Source organism: Oncorhynchus gorbuscha, linkage group LG26, assembly GCF_021184085.1.
Source record: "Oncorhynchus gorbuscha isolate QuinsamMale2020 ecotype Even-year linkage group LG26, OgorEven_v1.0, whole genome shotgun sequence".
NCBI classification, from domain to species: domain Eukaryota; kingdom Metazoa; phylum Chordata; class Actinopteri; order Salmoniformes; family Salmonidae; genus Oncorhynchus; species Oncorhynchus gorbuscha.
This window is the reverse complement of record NC_060198.1, coordinates 11,076,577-11,084,411: the sequence shown is the minus strand read 5'-3', so window position 1 is coordinate 11,084,411 and position 7,835 is coordinate 11,076,577.

Sequence of the window (7,835 nt, the reverse complement as noted above, 5' to 3'; positions counted from 1 at the left end):
TTCTGGGTTGTCCTTCTTCGTCCAGGTCCCATCAGCCTTCACAAGAGATTGCTCTCACTGAGAACCATAGGATGAATTTTTTTGAAAAAGGTGTGTTTGTGTACAAGTATTTACCTGGCTGTCATTTGTTTTACATAGGGCAATAGGAAGCCTAGATCGTTGGGCCAGTAACTGAACGGTTGCTGGTTAGAATCCCTGAGCTGACAGGTGAAAAAATCTGATGTGCCCTTGAGCAAGGCACTTAACCCTAATTGCTCCTGTAAGTTGCTCTGGATAAGAGGGTCCGCTAAATCAGGGTTTCCCAAACTCGGCCCTGGGGCCCGGCCCTGAGTGCAGGACCACACAGCGGATTTCAAATATCCAAGTCGTCATCAAGCTTTGATTATTTGAATCAGCTGTGTAGTGCTAGGGCAAAAACAAAAACTTTGGCTGAGCTTGGGAAACCCTATGCCAAATGTACATGGCTAATGAGGAAATGAAATAATTTATTGAAGAGATTGAGTGATTCCCGAGCTATAGGGTCTCAGTGCTGTATCCCCTTCAATGGCTTGATGTCTGGACAGTTGATTTCAGAAAAAAAGTGTGTTTGCTACATAATGTTCTTTAGGGTTAAAGGAAACATAAGTCTAGTTCAGATAGATTGTTAACCTCCCCCTTTCATGTAAAAAAAAAAAGTTATGACCATTATGCTTTTAGAGAAAGAGGATCATTTTGACATGTATTAAACTGAAAGTTTGACCAATTCTAGTCCCGTTGCTTAGGGGGGTTACTATATAATATAATAATATATGCCATTTAGCAGACACTTTTATCCAAAGCGACTTACAGTCATGTGTGCATACATTCTACGTATGGGTGGTCCCGGGGATCAAACCCACTACCCTGGCGTTACAAGCGCCATGCTCTACCAACTGAGCTACAGAAGGACCACAGTGTTTAAATAATGAATATCAATTTGGAGGGCAGAAATGATTAAATAGTAAAGCATTAGAGTTTTAAGAATAGTTTGTGTTCAATTATTTGTGGCATTTAAAGCATATTGAAGTTAGAAGTAATAGGATTTTAAACAATAGCCTACCTGCGTGTGGTCAACTATTTCAGCACCATTTTGTGCTGCTCTGAGTCTTGATACATCAATAAGATTTTTGTGATCACTGAATCTCCGTTTGGGTATTGGTTAGACTACAATTAGGGTGTGGAAATGTTATGGTCTTAGTACTGTAGCCTACTCCCGACCGGTCACGTTGTACAGAGCCATATTTTCGGAAACCCTGAGGGTTTTGTTATTCCTGGAATAGAAACACCATAATATTAATCAATTTAATTAAGCTTAACTTAAAATGAATCCCATATAGTATGTTCTTACAAAAAAGGTTTTAAATTCTCTAGTACAGACAATTTTGAAGACTGTCAAATGCTTCTCAAAGATGCCCTCTGGTGGTCAAACTAGCACTAACTAGCATTAACGGCAACAATGGCTGACAGTTAAATAACTTGCCATAGAATTCTGCGTCAGCCCGCAAGGTGTGCTGCAGTATGACGCAACTTTTACAGGAAGAACCACTGTAATCAAATGGCTACCCAGACTATTTTCATTGCCCCACTCCCCCCTCTTTTACGCTGCTGCTACTCTCTGTTATTATCTATGCATAGTCACTTTAATAACTCTACCTATATGTACATATTACCTCAATTACCTCGACTAACCGGTGTCCCCGCACATTGATTCTACTGATATCCCCTGTATATAGCCTCGGTATTGTTATTTTGCTGCTGCTCTTTAATTATTTGTTACTTTTTTTTATTTATTTGTATTTATTTTTTATCTTAAAACTGAGTTGTTGGTTAAGGGCTTGTAAGTAAGCATTTCACTGTAAGGTCTACTACACCTGTTGTATTTGGCATGTGACAAATACAATTGGATTTGGTGTAGCCTGAAGAGTCTAAGCGTTTTAATATGTTGTTTTTGATTACATTTGTTAATTGATTTGCTGAAAATATGTTTTTCATTTTGATTTCTAATCTAGAAAGATATTGTAACTTCATTCTAATCTTTAAAAAAATCTAGGAATTTTGCAATAATCTCACGAAGCCAGTACACAGTAGATGATTCAGATTAATTAGTTAATGAATTTACAACAATATAAACAAAGATTTAATTCATTACAATAATATCGACTTCACCGACTGAAGAGAGGCTGGGACACAGTAGGTTCGAAAAAATCCTTAAATGTGATAGGAAAGCATCCAACAGGAACGTGTGGTTATTGCCAGGAAACAGACAGCGGAGCATGTTTTGCAACAATGTGGGTATTATCAGAGGGAAAGAGGCTGAGATCTAGTATGAGGTAGAAGGGGATACAGGAAATTAGTTTAAAGAGTATATTGAGTAGAACATCATTAGATATAGTCTCAAATATGTAATTTTTTTCAAGAGCAACGGAGCTGGCAGGTAGGATTTAGTTTCTTCCTGTACCTGGCCCACACTCCAGTACAGTAAACGGCGGTAATGCACCATAACGTTGGATGCCAACCGCCTATAAACCCCACCGAAGAAGAAGACTTCACCAACTGCATACAATTGCGAACGCTCCCTGTTTTTTTGTAAATAAATATATACTTTTTGGGGTATTTAAAAAAAATCGTATCACAACATTTCTAATTACAATTACAATAACAACAACAAAAACATAGGACATCACTACACGTATATTTTCTCGGAAGAAACATAAAATAACATTAAAAGTAAAACAATTAAATCACAACAATTGACATTCAAAAGTTAAAAGTACCTTAAATAAAATAAGAAGGTCAGGGGTTACAGTTGTACAAACCTATGATAGAGCTGTAAGAAGGTCAGGGGTTACAGTTGTACAAACCTATGATAGAGCTGTAAGAAGGTCAGGGGTTACAGTTGTACAAACCTATGATAGAGCTGTAAGAAGGTCAGGGGTTACAGTTGTACAAACCTATGATAGAGTTGTAAGAAGGTCAGGGGTTACAGTTGTACAAACCTATGATAGAGTTTAAGAAGGTCAGGGGTTACAGTTGTACAAACCTATGATAGAGTTGTAAGAATACAGTGTTTTTTTTATATTGACTAATTCTAGAGATTTATTAAATATTGGATTTCAAGTAAAAATATATTGCATTTGGGGACAGATTTAAATGATTTGTTTTTGTGTATATACAATTTACCAGAGAGAATGAAGAAATTAACGACATACTCAGTAGTTTTGTTTTCATTTGAATAATAACATATTATATAATTAATTGTTTAAATAAAAAATGTAAATAATTAACTCGCTCCAAAATAATTTCACAGTCACACATATAAAGAAGTTTTCCCTTTAGAAAAGGCATAGTCCTCTAAGTCCTTGAATTTAGACAAGTTATTGCAAGGGTATATTTTGTGCACGATTTTAAAGTGGATTGCTTTTACTTTTTTTGACATACAAAATTTGTGAGGGAGAAACCAAGCATTCATCCATTCAATTTCAGTAATATATGCATTCAAGAAGAATTTCGCTCTAGGAGAGATCTTGTCCTGGGAGTTAAAAAGTTATTTTATAAATGTTACATTTATTTTCCAGCAGGGGGCAACCGCGAACATTAGTTGTGTATCTATCTTGACATGTTCTCCAAAACATAAATTACATTGAATTAATTGAGTCCTGAAGGTATTGCTTTGCATATAGCATTACATTATTTATAATGTATTGGGAAGTTAAATGTTTGTAAGAACTTTCTATACAAGAGTATATTTCCTTCTCTATCAAATAAATCAAGCACAGATCTAATATTTATTTCAAACCACTTAGGAAAGAACAAATACTTGTTTTTAACAACAATATCTTTGTTGTTCCACAGAAGTGTCTTGTGTGGGGAGAAGTTGTGGACAGGCTAAAGGGGCTTGTTTATGAAATTTGGACAGTTTCATGGGTAATTTGGCTGGAGAATAGTTGCACTTCCAAAACAATTAAAGACCACCCAATTTCATAAAAAGATGACAGGGAATTAAGTACCATATAGATTCAGAGCTAAGCATACCTCTTTTTATCCAGTTTACTTTGAAGATATTGTTGATATCAATTCAATCTAGTACTTCAAACCCACCATCAGCTCTTTGGTTTGATATTACAGACTTCTTAAGGTTGTGTTGTTTATTTTTCCATATGAAGTTTTCTTGATATCCTTGCTGGTTTGATCAGCTACAAATAGGGATACAGCAGATAGACAAAACGTGACACCCTCTGCTTTGAACAATAAAACCCTTCCAATAATAGAGGTCATGTTGGAGCCAGTTATTAAAGATGATTTCTTTAATCTCTGAAATAAATTGAGATGTTGACAGACAATATGGTTTTTCGCCATGTGCATCTTTCACTGGAATATTCTCATTCGATTGGTCATTTGAGTTATGCAGGGACAATATTTTGCAATTATTTAAATTCAAGACCAGAAGCAACATGAAATGATTTGATAACATTAAGTGCAAAAGCCATTTGACCCTTGTCTTTTAGAAACAGAGCGGTATTGTCCGCTAATTGAGATATGTATTTATTTTCCAAATATTGAAATACCCTTTAATTCAGGGTTGTTTAAAATGCTAATAGATAGTCATTCTATAACTAAAATGAATAAGAAAGCTGAAATAGGGCAACCATGGCTGCGGTGAATGAAATATTTGAGATGTGTTACGATGAATCGTAACTTCATATCTTTATAAAACATATTGATAGACAAAACTAGTCCCGAAGCCAAAAGTACACATCGAAAGTATTAGCATTGTGTTGAATTGTATCAAATGCTTCACAAAAGTCGAGGAATAAAATAATAGCCTCGGGGTCAACTGAATCAATCAAGTCTAAAACTAACCCAATGTCACAGCTGATGTGGCGACCTTTCATGAAACCAGTTTGGGTTTCAATAATAAGCCGGTTTAGGCCCATTTTAAGTCTATTAGCATATGCTAAAATTATCAATTTATATTTCACCCTTGCAGAAGGCAGGAATTGTGGTCACACGCAGGCAATGTTCATACACAGGTAGGCAAACAGGCAGGTGAATCAAAAGTAGGACTGAAGGCTATAACTCAGGGGTGTCAAACTCATTTCGCATCGTGGGCCACATACGGCCTAGGGAGATGTCAAGTGGGCCGGACCATTAAAATTATACCATACTCTGCTATAAATAACCAAAATATCATGTCTTTCCTTTGTTTTGATGTAAAGAAGCACAAGAACATTAGGAAAATATTGAAATTTAATGAACTATCCTTTTACAAAACATTTCATGAAACACCTCATATTTCCTTAGACAAATGTGCAATTTACTTTTATCATTCACAAATATGCATTGCAACTGATCCCACTGATTGTACAAAGGCACAAAACTTTAATTGGTACTGAAAAATATAGTAATGCACTTTAAGATTAAATGAGACTTTTAAAGAAAGGAATTTTTAAACCACTTACACATACGCATATAAAATCTAAATGTAATCCCTGCGTACACCTTACAAACTAAGGAGAGTGATTTTAAATGTGTAATGAAGAAAGTGTTGCCTGTCCTGTAAATCTGTAAACTTCATACATGAAACATACATACACATACAATACATACTGAAAATTTATGGAGTTGTATGAACAGTAGAATTCCATCACACAACTTTTGTTTTGAAGCTGCTGACTAACATTAAAGTGCACATTTTTTAAATCACCACAGTAAGGATTCATCTTCACAGAGCTGTATTCTTTCAATGCAAACAGTATCTAAGGCAGCATTTTAAAGGTGTTAGTCTAGTCTGGACTTGTATTTGTACCTGAAACTTGGCATCTTTTGACCTGTACAAGTGCATCAACACCAGGTGTCATGTCCTGACTAGCTGTCACTTTCAGAATGTCATTTAAGTGCTTGTTTGTGAGCCTTGAACGCATTTTTGTTTTATTGATATTCATCACTGAGAAAATTTGGTCACAAAGGTAGGTTGTCCCAAACATGCACAAAATTTTAGCAGCCAGGGCTGTTAATTTGGGGTACCCTGGTAGTAGATACTGATAAAATCTGTCCAGACCTACAGAGGCAAATTTGCCCTTCAAATCTGCATCACACTGCAAATCAATTATCTCTAGCTGAATTTCGACCGGCAGATCAGAAGCTTTAACTGTGAAAGGTGAGCGAAAAACTGAAAATTCTGTCTCAAGTTCACCAAATACCTGAAAACGTTTCTCAAACTCCCGCAGTAGTCCTGCAATTTTGTCTTTGTACCGTTTCATGTCCGCATCAGGTCTGGTCACACACACATCTCTCAGACAGGGGAAATGAGCAGGGTTGCCATTTGCCAGTTGCATCTCCCACAAAGTCAGCTTCAACTTAAATGCATGTATGTTGTCAGAAAACTGTGTGACAACTTTTTTTGCAGCCTTGCAACATTTTGTTCAGATTGTTCAAGTGTTCAGTAATATCAACCAAGAATGCAAGGTCCCGTAGCCATTCCTGAGATTGTAATTCCAACACCGGTTTTCCTTTTTTCTCCATGAACTGTCCGATTTCCTCTCGTAGATCAAAGAAATGCCTCAGCACAGCGCCTCGGCTTAACCATCTCACTTCAGTGTGGTATGGCAGGCTGTGGGTAATGTTGCTGTCGCTGAGAAGTTTGTCAAACTGACGATGGTTCAGACCTCTGGACCGGATGAAATTTACAGTGCGAACAACCACCTCCATGACGTGGTCCATTTTCAGCGACTTGCAACACAATGCCTCCTGGTGCAAAATACAGTGAAATGTCCAGAAACGATCTCCTCCATTAAGGGCTTGTACTTTGTCTTTGAACTTTGTCGCGGCACCTGCTTTCTTTCCGACCATGGATGGCGCGCCGTCTGTAGCCAGGCTGACAGCGCGGGACCAGTCCACTCCAACTCTGTCCAATGCAGCAACGACAGAGCCGAAAATGTCCTCGGCTGTTGTGGTGTCCATCATTGGCACCAACTCAAGAAACTCTTCAGTAACAGTCAATGTCTCATCAACTCCTCGAATAAATATGGCCAGTTGGGCCACGTCTGTGATGTCAGTGCTCTCGTCAATTGCCACGGAAAATGCAATAAATGACTTGACTCTCTGTTTCAATTGACTGTCTAAATCTGCCGATAGTTCGAAATCCTCTCTGCTATAGTATTCCTCGTCAGGCTAATATTGGCAAAAGCTTGTCGCTTCTCGGGACATACAAGTTCAGCCGCCTTCATCATGCATCGTTTAACAAAGTCACCGTCGGAATACGGCTTCGATGCTAATGCTATTTCGCTAGCAATTAGGTAGCTGGCTTTTACCGCTGCTTCACTGACTTCTCGGCTCTGGATGAAAGTTGACTGCTGTTTCCTCAGACCCGCCAGCAATTCGTTAATCTTATCTCTTCTCAGTTGTCCTTGCAAGCCGTCATATTTTTCGCTGTGATGAGTCTCGTAGTGGAGTCGAATATTATATTCCTTCAATACCGAAACTTGTTGCAAACACACCAAGCACAAAGGTTTTCCGTGCATCTCTGTAAATAAATAGGACGTGGTCCATTTTTCTTTGAAAATTCTACACTCCTTATCTACTTTTCTCCGTTTGGATAACGACATTTTGGCTAAAGAAGGTGTAGCGGAGAGGTAGAGACCAAGGTATTAACAACGTCGTAACAAGCAGCAGATGGCGCATTGATACCGTCTGCTGTTTTCAGTCTGTCTCAGTGATGCGGCTTGTCTTCTACTCTGATGGAAAGAGTGCGCCCCTTAGCGGATAATCCATGAATTGCAGCGAATTAAAAATATTAATTCCATGTCTTTTATGCATTT